The sequence below is a fragment of the Cricetulus griseus genome, chromosome 3 (assembly GCF_003668045.3).
Source record: "Cricetulus griseus strain 17A/GY chromosome 3, alternate assembly CriGri-PICRH-1.0, whole genome shotgun sequence".
NCBI classification, from domain to species: domain Eukaryota; kingdom Metazoa; phylum Chordata; class Mammalia; order Rodentia; family Cricetidae; genus Cricetulus; species Cricetulus griseus.
This window is the reverse complement of record NC_048596.1, coordinates 201,180,688-201,194,713: the sequence shown is the minus strand read 5'-3', so window position 1 is coordinate 201,194,713 and position 14,026 is coordinate 201,180,688. Positions and strand designations below refer to the sequence as shown.

Genomic DNA, 14,026 nt, shown 5'->3' with positions numbered 1-14,026 from the left:
AGAATTTTTTAAGTTTACAAAAAGAGTTTTAGATATATTAGCAATACCATTGTTTGTAGTATGTACTGAAATCTACATAGCAGAAAAGGTGTAGACTCACACCTTTGAGTCATAGCAAAGGCTTGGGAATCCAAAAATGATTTGGGGTTAAAAGAATAAACACTCTTTCCTCTGTCCAAATAGATCAGACCGACTTTTTTGTTTTTTGTTTGTTGTTGTTGTTTTTTAAGCACAATGAGAAGCACTGTTAAGTCTGTACTTACAAGACAACCAAAGGAAATGTAAAATCTTGAGCTCCTGACTACGATAATAGTAGTCAGTGCTTACCAGAGCTAGAGTAGTAGCTCCACAGAACTCCATTGATTAATGTTGAAACTGTGAACTTTTGAAGTCTTAATATAACAATAGCATAGAGAGGGAAAGAGATCTGAAACATTCTTCATTTTTATATACCTTAAGTCACTTTCTAATGCCTTTGCATTTACACACCTTGAAACACCTTCTTAGACCCTAAAACATTTTCTTAGATCCTCAGACCTTACATAAACTTTACATCTTTTTTCCATTGTGAGACACAGGTGGTTACTGAGAGCAGCCATTGTAAATCGAGTTCCTTTAAATAAAGGGGTAGCAAACCTTTACACTGAAATCTGTTTTGTCAGTTTCTTTCTGTTTAGAATCTGGTAGCAAAGTAGACTGTGTGGAGACCCAGCAGTAGCTCTAGGAAAGTGAGGCCTGAGTTTTTACATATGAAGAGAATTAAGAAGGCAGCTGAAGCCTTGGTTGCTGCTGTTAAACTAGCAAAGCTTGGGGGAGGTAGTGGCTTATGCCTTTCATCCCAGGTGGATCTCTGTGAGTTTGAGACCTGCTGGTCTACAGGGCAAGCTCCAGGACAGGCCCCAAAGCTACAGAGAAACCCTGTCTCGAAAAACAAAACAAAAAACAAAACAAATCAAATAGGAAAGCTGTCATTAGCCTAATGGGCAACACCATCAGAAATCTGAGGAGGATAAATTTCACCTGAGTAAGTGGGAAGTACAGACCAGGAGCTCCAGAATCTATTAAAAATGACAGAAACTTACTGGCTACCTGGACAATCACCCTAGGTTCCTCTGTGATCTCTGGGGCCAGAAGTCCCAGAACAGTGTCAGTCTTTGGCCACCAGGCCCAGAAGATCTCACAGACATTCCTGTGGATGAGGGAGAAGGAATTTGGGGGACTGGTCTACCTTGTCTAGGCAAAGCAGACAATCAACTCCCCAGTGTTCTGCTTGTCCATAGTTTGGACAGGGCGTGGTGAAAGGTACTTTTTCACCCAGTGGCTGGCTAAGTCATATTAAATCAAGCTCCAGGTGGAGTTCTTTTGTGCCCCATCATTTTTGGAGATCTCAGGGATACTGATAGTCTATCACAAAAAGGTTTTGTTGTTGTTGTTGTTAAACACTTTAAATTCCATATTCAGCATCCATTATCTATTGAATATATATATCTAAACTAAACCAATTTCACTTGTTTCTTGTTACTTTTTTTCAGGCTTAATTTTAAAAACATATACAGGAGGCTAAATCAAACATATTCTTGTAATTAATTATATTAGTCGAGTACATTAATGAATTTGATCATTTATAAGGTGATTGGCGATTAGCTTGCATGTCTTAACTGTTACAATAAGTTAATAGCTTTTATAAGACTAAGACTAACATTCTATCCCTGTTAAGTTTAACCTTAAAAATTAACAATTTTTGAACTGAAGCTCTTCTAGTATCAAAATAAAATTTTTAATCCTAATTACAGTTCATAGGGAGACTGGCAAGCTTACTGATTCTTTTATAGTTTACCATTATAGAACACTGACATTTTGTTTTGTTTTGTTTTTGGGGGGTGGTTGAGACAGGGTTTCTCTGTGGCTTTGGAGGCTGTCCTGGAACTAGCTCTTATAGACCAGGCTTGTTTCAAACTCACAGAGATCTGCCTGCCTCTGCCTCCCGAGTTCTGGGACTAAAGGATTGTACCACCACTGCCTGGTCTAGAACACTGATGTTTTGTATGACTTAATTTATCCAAATAACTAAAGCCTAAAGTGAGCAAAGACAGAGAAGTTAGACAAATATTACTGTGAACCTGAGTAGACCTTAGGAATTTATACATCTTGATTATTAAATATATTTATTTAGCAAACATATTTTGTTACTTATCTAAATTTTCTAGCAGGCTGGTGTTGAACACTTAGCAAAGACATTAGTAGTTAGCTAAATCTAAAACTTAGATAAATCTCTAAGTTAGCTTTTATTAATCTGAGTAGACTTTTATAACCTTAACATCTTATCTCCATATATAATATATTCTAAACCAGAGTTGAAGCACATATTTAGTATGTTGTAGCAAATATAACCTTAATTTTTTACCATCATACAAAAGTATATGCCAATCCAAAATATTTGAGACTTGTTGCTTCCTTAGTATAAAAAGGAGATACAATGAAAAACAGAGAGCTCATTAGGACTAAGAAGTTTTACAATTGTTGTTTTATGACATCTTAAGATGGTGAAGTCTCATAGCATGCGAGTTCTTTAACCTTAGTAAAGATAGCCACCAGCCAAATGACTGCTTACACCCTGATGAAGTCATCAGCCAACAGGAAGGAGAGCCACATAGTTGCTCCTTAAAAACATGTTTTCCTAGTAGAATTATTATTTTTTTTAATGAGAGTTGAATACAAGTTACACACACACACACACACACACACAGTAAACAACAGTTGAATCACATGCATATACCTATGTGTAGATTTTTTAATTACAAGTCTTTTTTTATAAATTTAAAGCCAAATTTTGTTAAAAATCCTGAAGTAAGAGTTTACAGCATAATCTTAAGAGATTTTCTGAGAGCAGGGCACAGAGAAATCACAGAGCAAAAGCTTTTTAGGAGTGGAAAGTAGAGAAGGTGTAGAGCAGAACAAGTTTAGATATAAGCAATTTGGGGATCATTTTGATTTGTGAGATTTTGGAAATCAACTTTGTCCATTTTTGGCCATTGTTCTGTCCTGAGGCCAGGCTGAAATAAAATAAAACCTGAGTCCCTGGAGGAAGGGGGGGGGGGTTGCACAACAGAACACCATTCGGATATGTTCCTATAAGCTCCAAGAGGAGCTGAGCTGAAGCTAGGGATCTGCCGGCTGGAGCCAGAGACAGCCAGGGGAGTGCAGGGGAGGGGAGGGAGCCAATAGTGTCTTTAGTAGAGAGGCCCTTTTAGGTGTAGGAGGCCAGAGCTGACAGAGAACTTTGCCCATGTGATGGGATCCCTAAGGGTGTAGAAGATGGATCCAGAGAGACACTTACGGAGTAGGACAAGGAGAGGAATGGTTAAGGGACAAGGAGGAACAAACAGGAACTGAGAAGCAGGGCAAACAGCTCCTAAGGGGAAGGCAAGGAAATTAGCAAAGTATAGGCCCCTGAAGGCACAAAGAGGGATAGAGCAGGTAGCTCCAAGTGGGAGGAAGCAAGGAAAAAAAAAAAAAAGAGTTCCAGACTGCCCCAGTCGGGACTGCAGCTCCTGGATCAGGCTGCTCAAGGCAGGACTGCAGCTCCTGGGGGACAAGAGACAGAAGTGATCAGGAGAGAAAGGAGATGTCCATTTGGGTGCAGCAGGCCAGAGGCCACAGCAGGCTGCAGGAGCCTGAGAAACACATGGGTGCCCACATGGAGGGCAGAGCAGGCCAGAGGGAAGCAGAATTGGACTCTAGAATTTGGAATCAAATAAGCAAACGATCCGTACATACCTTAGGAGACTTCGCTCAGAGGGGACACTGAAGGGGAGAAGTGACCTTCAATTCACAGTAGGCGGAGTCTGCTCTTATAACACAACCCCTAAGCCACCTACTTTTTGCACTCTCTGGTCCTTGCTTAGCCTGGGTGTGTAGCTAGGGTGTAGAGCACTGGGCTAGCACATGGGTTCCATTTCCAGCACCATGTGAGGAATGAGGGAAAAATAACAAAAACACAATGCTAAATGAAAGACAGAGAAGAGAGCCCGGGATGTGATCCCATCTGTGCAAAACATAAAGCAGGCAAATATACAGACAAAAATAGATGAGCACTGCTGGGGGTTGGGGGTGGAGGAGACCACATCGAGAAGGTGTAGGGCATTGCTAGAAGGTGAGGATTTCTCTGGGGATGACAAAAACATTCTTGGACTGGTTTTGCTGACAGTTCCTCAACTCTGTAAATATACTAAAAGCCACTGAATTATAGACTTCCTAAAAAGCTTTCCAGGAGCCTTCATTTTGTGTCAAGCTCCCCACCTCCTGCCCAGAAGTCTCGGGGTGGGGGGGGGGAGGGTCGGTTCAAAGCAGGTCAGCATGAATGGCATGCATCAGCTCTGAAGTCCTAATTCTTCCTCTCCTGGTGGCCCTTTCTGGTGACAAGTGGCAGGTGCCACACCCAGGAGAGAGGCAGTCAGGGTGCATATTAAACAACACAGGGGAGCTTTGTTTCTCCCCCATTGCTGGTGAGACAGAACACACAAGTTCACAGCCCCCCTGGTGAATGACATAGCAGCAAACACAAGGTTCCGCTTTCAATCTGGCAAGTTTGTTCTGAAAAGGAAATTCCAGAAAACAGTTCCTCACTGAAGTGGTCTTGCCACATGTACAGGCATTACACAAGTGACACGCAGGTTAGCAGCAGACAATGCTCCTTTCCGCTCGCTCTGCATTCCCCACTCCCCTCCCGCCTCCTGGGATAAACAGATATGGTTGAGTGATTCTATGTCAGCCCCTCCTCTTGGGACCAGAGTCCTGGTCACTCCCACTGCCTCGCCTTCTCCTGCCTCTGCCTCTGTTCTAACCAGTCCCACGTCACCCTGCTCTCCTGGATGTGGAGATGCAAACACTCATCTGAAGTCCTAGTCCTGATCTGCTACTTAGAGGGACACCACTCACCTGCCACCCTGTGGTGTCCCTCACTGCCAGGAGCCTTCATTTTGTGTTGAAGGAACCGGCTTCCCTTTTGGCAGCCATAATGGTCGAACACGTGCTTCTATGACCTTGACCTAGACACTAGAAAGTCAGATGCCTGTCTCGTGACAGGGAGCCAATCAGAAGTTACCTGGTGGCGCTAAGCTTTACGACCCTGGGTGTGCTTTACGGACAAGCCCACGACAATGACGTAGAGAGCATAGCAACCACCCTGGGAGGGCCTATGGGCCATAACAACCAGTTGACCAATCAACACAGGGCAAGCCCTCCAAGCCTGGAGGCACACCAATCATGAGCCTGTGCGTAAGCCTGTGCGTACCCCTAGACACTCCCCTTAAGCTGCCCTATAAGATCTTTTGGGAGCCCGTAGGAGCCGTCTTTTCTAGCCGTCCGCCATGGCAGGTGGGTGAAAGACCCGAGCTAACATAGGGTTAGCTCGTTAAATTACAATAAAGCCTCATGCAGTTTGCAGCAAGCTCTCGAATCCACCTGGTGATTGGGGTGACCGCGAACCTGGCCTGAGACCCCGGATACTTGAGTTTTCGGGGGTCTAACAGTGTCAAGCTCCCCACCTCCTGCCCCATGCTTTCTGGCTACACAGACAAACCTCTTTGGGGCAGGAGCTCCACCCAGTCACTGTAATTCCTCTACCGACCAGCATTTTGATTAAATGTGTTCTTCTAGTATAAAAGCTTTATTAGTATCCAGTTGTAGCCCCTTCTGCTTTGATAACTGCCTGACACATCATTTCATTTGATTTATTGCCCCACCGAACATGTGCCATGAGACTCCTCCTCACTCACATCCAGACCAAACGCAACAAAAAACTTGGAGGCAGGCTGAGTCTTCAGGTATCTCCAGTTCATTCTTTCCAACTCTTGTTCCTCACCACAGGAAAAGACAACCTAGAAGGAAGAAGAAGTCAAAGCAAAACACAAGGGAACACAGACTTGCACTCGGAACACCCTTCAAGGGTCACTGTTCAGAACCCATGAAGTCAAGTTTCCTCTGCTCTGTGCTGGGGACCTTGGCTACCAGGTGGGTGGGGTCACCATAACAAGCTTTCCAGGAGAGATGGTGAGAGGGACATGGTGAGGGTGATGATGATGATGGTGAAGGTGTAAAGATAATGGTGATCAAAGTGGAAATGTAGATGGTGGGGTTAAGACATGGATGATGGTAGTGGCGATGGAGAGGAAGTGATTGCTTTGGTAAAGCCGATGGGGGATCTTGTGTGGGGACCTTGGTGGATTCCATGCTGGTCGAGGTTGACCGAGGTGGGGGACAGACATTCCAGGCACACAGAGCTTAATTACAAAGGGGAGGGAGGGGGAAGGAAAAAGAAAAAGGTAAAGAGGCATAGAGACACAGAGACAGAGAGAGGACAGACGAGACGAGGGAGACAGGAAAAGCCCTGTCTGCCTAAGGGGAACAGCGGGAAAGAGCGGAGCGGGAAAGAGAGATAGCGTAAGTGGGCAGGGGTCTTTCTCTTAAAGGATTCCTTTGCACCTGTGTGTAGTCTACAGCAACCACGGAACCCTATCTGCCTGAGTGCATTCTGCCAGGTGACAGGGCAGGCCAGCATACTGCCTGAATCCTTACAGTGGTGGTGATGGCAGTGACAGTGGTGATGGAGGTGATGATGCTCCTGGTGGTGGTGGCAGTGATGCTGTGGTCAGTGGTGGTGAGATGGTGGAGGTGGTGATGGAGGCAGTGTTGATGGTGGTGGTGATGGCAATGAGGGTGATACACCTGTCCTATTTAGACTGAAGAAATTATCTTTCCAAATTCAGGGTGGCCAGAGTGCCATGTCTTTTACCCTGGCCCTCGATGTGTGGTCAACTTGAACTTCTTTGAAGAACATCCCTATACTGGCTGCTACCAGTGGCCAATATACAATCTTATATGTAGTCTGGAGGAATGCACAGAAGTCACCATGAAGTTACTACTTCCAGTGCCTAGAGCCCATGTAGGGGCAGTAGGAGGAGAGCGCTGCTTCCCTCACTCCCGGAACATTCTGCCCTCTCTACCTACAGGTCATCTACCGCTCATCCAATCTCCTTAGGGAATAGCTGCTGTTGGCTGCTGCTCAGGGACAGCCATGCCTACCTTTTAGGAGACAGGTGGAGGCCTTAGAGGTACTGTGCTGATGAGCCTTGGCTCTATCTTCTCTCTGGTGCTTGCTAGGACCTGGGAACATGAATGGGAAATGGATGTCTGTTTGCCTTGCTGGACACTAAGAACCTCCCACTCAGAAGATATGGAGGGGCATGAAGATGGAGACCTCTCTCTCCTACATGTCACTGTCACACAGGCTTTGACAGTGTCCACCTCCATGCCTTTCAACGGTGAAAGGTGATTTCATGGAAGCCGAGGCCACAGAGGTAAATTAAGGCCTTCAAAGGACCACAGGGACAGAACAGGGAGCTATAGCGGTCAGGGGCTCTAGGGATCTGGTGGCCTTTCAGTCACCAGTGAAGTCTGAAGAGTGTTCAGTGTGGCAAAAGGAATCTGAGCTAACTGGTTGTTACTGCAGGATTAACTATTCAAACCATAACCCCAGTGGGAGAAACTGAATTGGGCATGGCAGAGCATGAGGCTCTGCCCCTCTGAGGTGTCTACTTGCCAGAGGATAGCATCTTCCATACTACGCTGAGGTACCCATCTGAGGACAGCATCTTCATCTTCTTGGCTGTTTCACCATCATCACAGTACAGTCAAGTTCTGTCAAATGTGTGGTGTTTGTCCCCTGTTTGTGAAGGGATACCAAAGAAATGGGAGGTTTGCAGGTTTGAACAATTGCTGAAGGCTCTATTGATATTCACTGGGTAAGACTGGGGCTAGCCTTGGCATCTTTGTCTTGCAATTGGGAAGGCTAGGCTATCCTTGGCCTATATTTGCTCTATCCTGGAGGAGGTTGGACTAGCTTTGGCCCCTGTGACATGCATAGCAGTAAGCAGGGAATTGGAGAGCTATTGTTGGCCCTTCTATGTTGTAGTAGGAGATATTTGGACTAGCACTGGAATGTGATAGAGAAAGGGGCAGTTTTTGCCCAACATTCCTATTTACTCAGCCAAGTATAAGGCAGCCTCATCTTTCCTATACCTATTACTTCTAGAAAACACTGATAAGCAATCAAAAGAGGCTCTCTGTTCCTGAGGTGGCATCCTGAATTTGAAATTGAAATAGGTCAGGAATGCAGAGGTACATTCTTGCACTGTACTGAGTGTGAAGCTGTGTTTATCAGTATTTGACATCAGATTTAGGTCAAGACCACTGAATAGAGAAGGTGCTGATGGAGGTCGGGGAAAGCTACAGCTCCAGCTACACCTCAGTTTGGCCAGCTGCACCCAGGCCTGTGTCCAAAGCTGAGGGCAATTTGGGGGCTCTTTCCTTAGTGGCCCAGGGATGAAGCACATGGAGCCTCCAAAGCTCGGGGACACAGGGATTTGCAGGATCTTGATGAAGACTTTGATGTGCTTTGGGAAAGCAGGATCCTAGGTCTGTCCACACCACTCCCTGGGCCCTGGCACTTCCATTGGCTCCAAGGTGTCGCACCTGTTCCAATGCCCTCCTTCAGTGCCACCTGATAAGGCAGTAGGATCTTCCACCTACCAGCCAGCATCCCACAGGGCGCCACAAAGGCACTATGTATGTCCAGAGAGAAAAATGACCACGTGTCCTCAGGTGGATAGTCCAAGCACACAAGCTAGATTGGCTTGTGAAGTTTCTTGATTTCTTCCAAGACTTTCAAAATCACTCAGAACACAATTTTCTTGGCAACTGGAGCAAAGCTCTTCCCTCCTGTGGGGATGTTAAAAATAACACACACTCAGGCCATGGTTATGCACATCTCCAATTATCTCCTGCACTGTCCCTGGGAAGCCACACACACCCAGCTCCCTTGCATCTCATCCATCACCAAGGCAGCCTTATCAGGATGTGGGGTGGCTCACCTGCATACCTCCTCACTGCCTGCAGGAAAAAAAAAAAGCTGGAGTTTGGTGGCTAGTGGAGGAGTATGTGTGCATGCATGTGCATGCGTGCATGTATGTGTGTGGCCGTGTGTGTGTGTGTGTGTGTGGTGTGTGTGTGTGTGTGTGTGTGTGCTCGCGCACATGCTTCTTGAGTTCATATATCATTCCAGGCTTCAAATTGAGCTTATAGGAATTTTCCTTGCTTTCCCCCTTTTCATATCAGAACCTCTCTTCCACAAAACAAAACATTTCTGGCTTACTGAATCACACATGTGCAAACTGGAGACAGAACCCAAGGCTTCTCACATGCAAAGCATGTGCTGTGTCAGTCAGTTACACTCCGACCTCCCTCACCCTTTCCCTGTGGAGCACCCATGTTTTAGTCACTGACAACCTTCAGAATTCTTTGATGAGACTGCCCTCTTCTTCCCTGTCCCCCCACCCCCATCCTCCCCTCTGTCCCATCCTTCATTCTTTCTTCTAATATGATTAACACAAACACAAAAAAGATTTTAAAGTTAGCTCGGTGAGTTTTTATACTTGTATAAGCATGGCATAATATAGAACATGTCCTGTTCTCTTTAGAATATTCTCGTGTATTTTCCACTTTTCATGGAAGAACATGAGGTAGATATATTCAACGTGGTGTCCTTAAATGTCAAGAAAAAGCCCAAGTTTCTTGTAGGGGAAACCAAGAGGTTAAAAATGAGAGATAGGGATAGTGACACATCTATAATTCCAGAATCAACGAAGCTGAGGCAGAAGATGGGGAGTTCCTGACCAGCCTGGGTACAGTGTCCGACCCATCTCAAAAAGTAACAACAGCCGGGCGGTGGTAGCGCACGCCTTTAATTCCAGCACTCAGGAGGCAGAGGCAGGCAGATCTCTGTGAGTTTGAGGCCAGCCTAGAGCAAGTTCCAGCACAGCCTCCGAAGACACGGAGAAACCCTGTCTCAAAACAAAACAAAACAAAACAAAACAAAACGTAACAATAGCAACAACAATGAAGGCATTTATGGAAGGAGAGAAATGGCTCAGTACTTGTTGATGGGTAAGAGCACTTGTTGCTCTTGCAGAGGACTTGGGTTCAATTCGCAGCACCCACATGGAGGCTCACAACCATTTATAACCCTGTTTTCAGGGGATCTGATGCCCTCTTCTGACCTCTTTGGGCACCAGGAACACATGTGGTACACAGACATACAGCCAGGCAAAACACTCATACACATAAATATTTTTAAATGATCTTCATAAATAAGCTCTATTTTTGATTACTGTAAACCACTTATTTAGTATGTTATCCCGTATTTTAATATTGTTAAAGACTGCTTCTTAAATGGTAACATTACAGCTCTTATACTAATAAAAAAACCAAACACATACCAAAGGGTTTATTTTACATAGTCTTTAATCTGAGAAACAGTAACAGGTTACAACTAATTAAAATGAAAACTCCCAAGAGTGGACACATACAGAGGCAACCAGCAATGTCAGCACGAATTGCTTAATAAATGAAAATCTGTCTCCTTTTGTGGTGGCAAAGGAGTCAATTATGTTTCCCCTGGGGAAACCTTTATTGTCATGGTTAAACCTGTGTGTTTTAGATGTGATGAAAAAAAGGAAGCTCATGTGGCCCCAGCACTGGGAAGACCAGGGCAAGAAGATTCCCCTGAGTTCCAGATCAACCCGAGATACAGTGTGAGACCCTGCTCCCAGCCCCCTAGAAAGTGAAAGTAAGTTGGGTCTAGCAGTAATAAACCTGGGGAACTTAAGGAGGCCTGTGTAGACTTTTCTGAGGAGGTTGTCTGTCTCTGAGGTACAGGGAAACTATCTCTTTAAGGGGAGTCTCAGAGTACCTCACTTTGTTACTCAGGGTTCTCTAGTGGGAGGATGAACCTATACTACTAGGGGATTTATTAGATTGTTCTACACAGTATGGGCTGGGTAGTTCAACAATGTTTGGCTCTGTGCTAGAGAGGCTGAGAAATGTTTGCTGCTCAGTCTACAGTTCCAGTCTTTCCCTGGAGGGTTGGTTCCTGCAGAGCCACGGGTCTGCAGTCCACATTGGAGGGCCAAGGAAGCTGTGTTCTGATGCCAGAAGAAGAATGCGGCACAGCAGCAGTGGCCATCAACAGGGTGGATGTACTCATGAGCAAGAAGGGAAGGCAGGCAAACCTTTTCCTCTGGCTGGAAACTGCTGCCCACTTGGGGGTGGGGGTGGGGGGGCTCCCCCTCCCATTTACTCCTGTCTGGAAATCCCTCCCCCACAGACCCACCCAGAAGCACAAGTCTTAGTTTCTTCCTGATCCAATCAGCCTGACAATGAAGATTAACCACTATGCCCTTCAAAGTCTTGATGCTCTGGTTTAGGGGTGAAAGGCACGAAAGGGGCCATGATCTTCCTGCTTCTACTGTCTTCTCAGATGCTACAGTGCCATGTTTGGGAGTAATGTATCTTTTTTTTTAATTTTTTTTTTTTATTAGTTCAAGTTAGGGAACAAGCTTGTTTCACATGTAAGTCCTTCTCCCTCTCCCTCCCCCACCCCAACCTACCCCCACCCCATCCACCCACCACTCCCCAGGCAGGGTAGGGCCCTCAACCAGGGTTCTGCAAAGTCCACCAAATCTTCCTGAGCTGGGCCTGGGCCCTTCCCCATGTGTCCAGGCCAAGAGTGCACCCTTCATGTGGGATGGCCTCTCAAAGTCCCTTCTTACACCAGGGAAAAATACTAATCCACTACCAGAGGCTCCCTGGAGTGCAGAGGCCTCCTTATTGACATCCATGTTCAGGGGTCTGGATCAGTCTTGTACTGACTTCCCAGACAGCATCTGGGGTTGATGTGCTCTCCCTTGTTCAGGCCAATTGTTTCTGTGGGTTTCTCCAACCTGGTACAGACCCCTTTGCTCTTCATTCCTCCCTCTCTTCAACTAAATTCCAGATTTCAGCTCAGTGTATATCTGTGGATGTCTGTCTCTGCTTCCATCAGCTACTGGATGAGGGCTCTCGTTATGGATCAGGTCGGCCGGGAGTAAAGTATCTTAAAACACACTAATTTGTTGCTAATTTGCTACAATGGATCAACCAATACAAACATATTATTTTGTGCTAAAGTTTATAATTTACCCTGATTTCCTCAATTTCTCCCTAAGGTCCTTTAAATGTCTTGGGACACCCCCCACCAATGGCCTTTTGTTATCATCGCTGGTGATGTTCGCTTATTTCTACTGTCATGCAATATCCTTTGTATCACAGTCGGTTTTATTTTATTTAGAGATTTATTTATTTTATATATATGGGTGTTTTGCCTCCATGTACATCTATGTACCATGTTCATGCATGTTGCCAAGAAGAAGGCATCACACTCCTGGAGCTGGGATTACAGATTGTTGTGAGCCACTCCATGGGTGCTGGGAATTGAACCCAGGTTCTCCAGAAGTGCTCTCAACTGCTGAGCGATCTCTCCAGCACTTGTGACTGTTTTTAATGTTAACTTGCCACAAATTAGAACCACCTGACTATGGAGCTTCACCTGGAGAAGTGTCCTGGTGACCCTGAACATGGGTGGTACCTTCTGGTAGCAGTCCTGATGAAAAGAGTGTGTGTGGCGAGAAAGATCTATCTGGCTTTTGCTCCTTGGCCTTCCTTTTGTAAGACAGTTAATTTGCCCTGTTGCTGCTGCTGATTTCTTTGCTGACATCAGAGCAAGTGTTCCCAAGCATTCTTAGCCGACTAGGGACCAGTGGCTCCAGGAACCTTCTGAGCTTCCAACACAAGATTGGGAGTGCTGAATCACCCTGTCTCAAAGGCCATATAATGAGGTATCATGATTTTTTTTTCCAGCTATGCTGAGGGGCAATATGCAGATGTCAGGATCAATTGTGTATTGTCAATGTCAAAAATCATCATGCACAATGATTTTTAATAGTAGGTGTGTTTACTGCTATTATTTGATTCCAGTGCTGGGGATTGAGTCCAGGGCCTCACACATGCTGATCAAGCACCTCTGAACTGCATTCCCAGTCCTGCCTACAATTCTGAATACAAGAAAGCTTTGTAGCTTCTCGTTCTTTGCTACACAGTCTTGTAACTTTCCAGCTTGAAACTTCAGGCAAATCTTCCTGAAGATATCAAGTTCAGTATCTTGCCAGATTCACGAACTGTTCTGCCATCGGTCGCAATAATTTATATATTAACATCACATATCCTTCATATTCAAAACCTCAGTCTTTCACAGTACATTAACAAAGCTACTAGAAAAACTGGAGTGCTGTGGCCATAGTGTTGAAAGGGGCACACAATGAGGTGGAATAAGAAAGGAGCCAAAAACAAAACTGTTCTCTCTGAAAGAAATAATTCTATCTAAGTCAACCGTCTCCTGTGACACTCTGAAGGATGATATATGACTCTGCATATGCAATTGTCAGGGCCCATAAAGATGGCTCCGCGTCATCTTGGATCAAGGTCAGAAAGTTCAATCAAAACTGTCCTTAGTAAGTCATAAGACCTAAAGGTCTAAGGCATGACTACTGCAGGATGTTTTGATCTTGATAGTGGATGTCTTACCTAAATAACAACAGACTTGGTCTGAAGTGTGGTTACTCTTGACCCTCAAGGCCAGATAATGGGAAATTGAGTCTAAGGTGTGGTTACCAAATGTTTGGAGGATTAAAGGAAGACAGTCTGTTTCTTTCTTACACATGATAAAGAAGTCTTTTGCCATGTTCTCTGTTTGGTTGGGGGTACTTAAGAATGTTGAAGAATAAACTTGGGGCATTCAGTATTCACTGGATTGCCCTCTTGACTCTATCCCGTGTCTCTATCTTTCTCTTAGTGACTTTACCTGCTGTTTCTCAATCCACACTCCCCCTATCAGGTGTGAACTGGGCAAATCGGCTGGATCCAAATGAAGTCCCACAAAGACAGGCTACAACATGCAATGGTCTCTGTAGGCCACCAGCAGGACTGGGGATGCTGTCGGCTTCCAGTGCTTCCTCTCGGGCAATCCTCTTTGTCTTCATTCCATGACTCCTTCTGCTGCCTGTCTCATGTCCCAAAGCCTCAAGAGAGGATGTGA

The 14,026-nt window shown here is 45.3% G+C and overlaps 1 long non-coding RNA gene across 1 annotated transcript; it reads left to right on the top strand.

Annotated features, from left to right (window-relative positions):
- The first annotated feature begins 5,325 nt into the window (after window positions 1-5,325).
- On the top strand, window positions 5,326-11,518 carry LOC118237907. Its single transcript, XR_004768886.1, has 4 exons — window positions 5,326-5,376; window positions 5,869-6,012; window positions 10,556-10,684; window positions 10,953-11,518. It is a non-coding gene; the product is annotated as an uncharacterized LOC118237907 (long non-coding RNA).
- The last annotated feature ends 2,508 nt before the right edge of the window (window positions 11,519-14,026 follow it).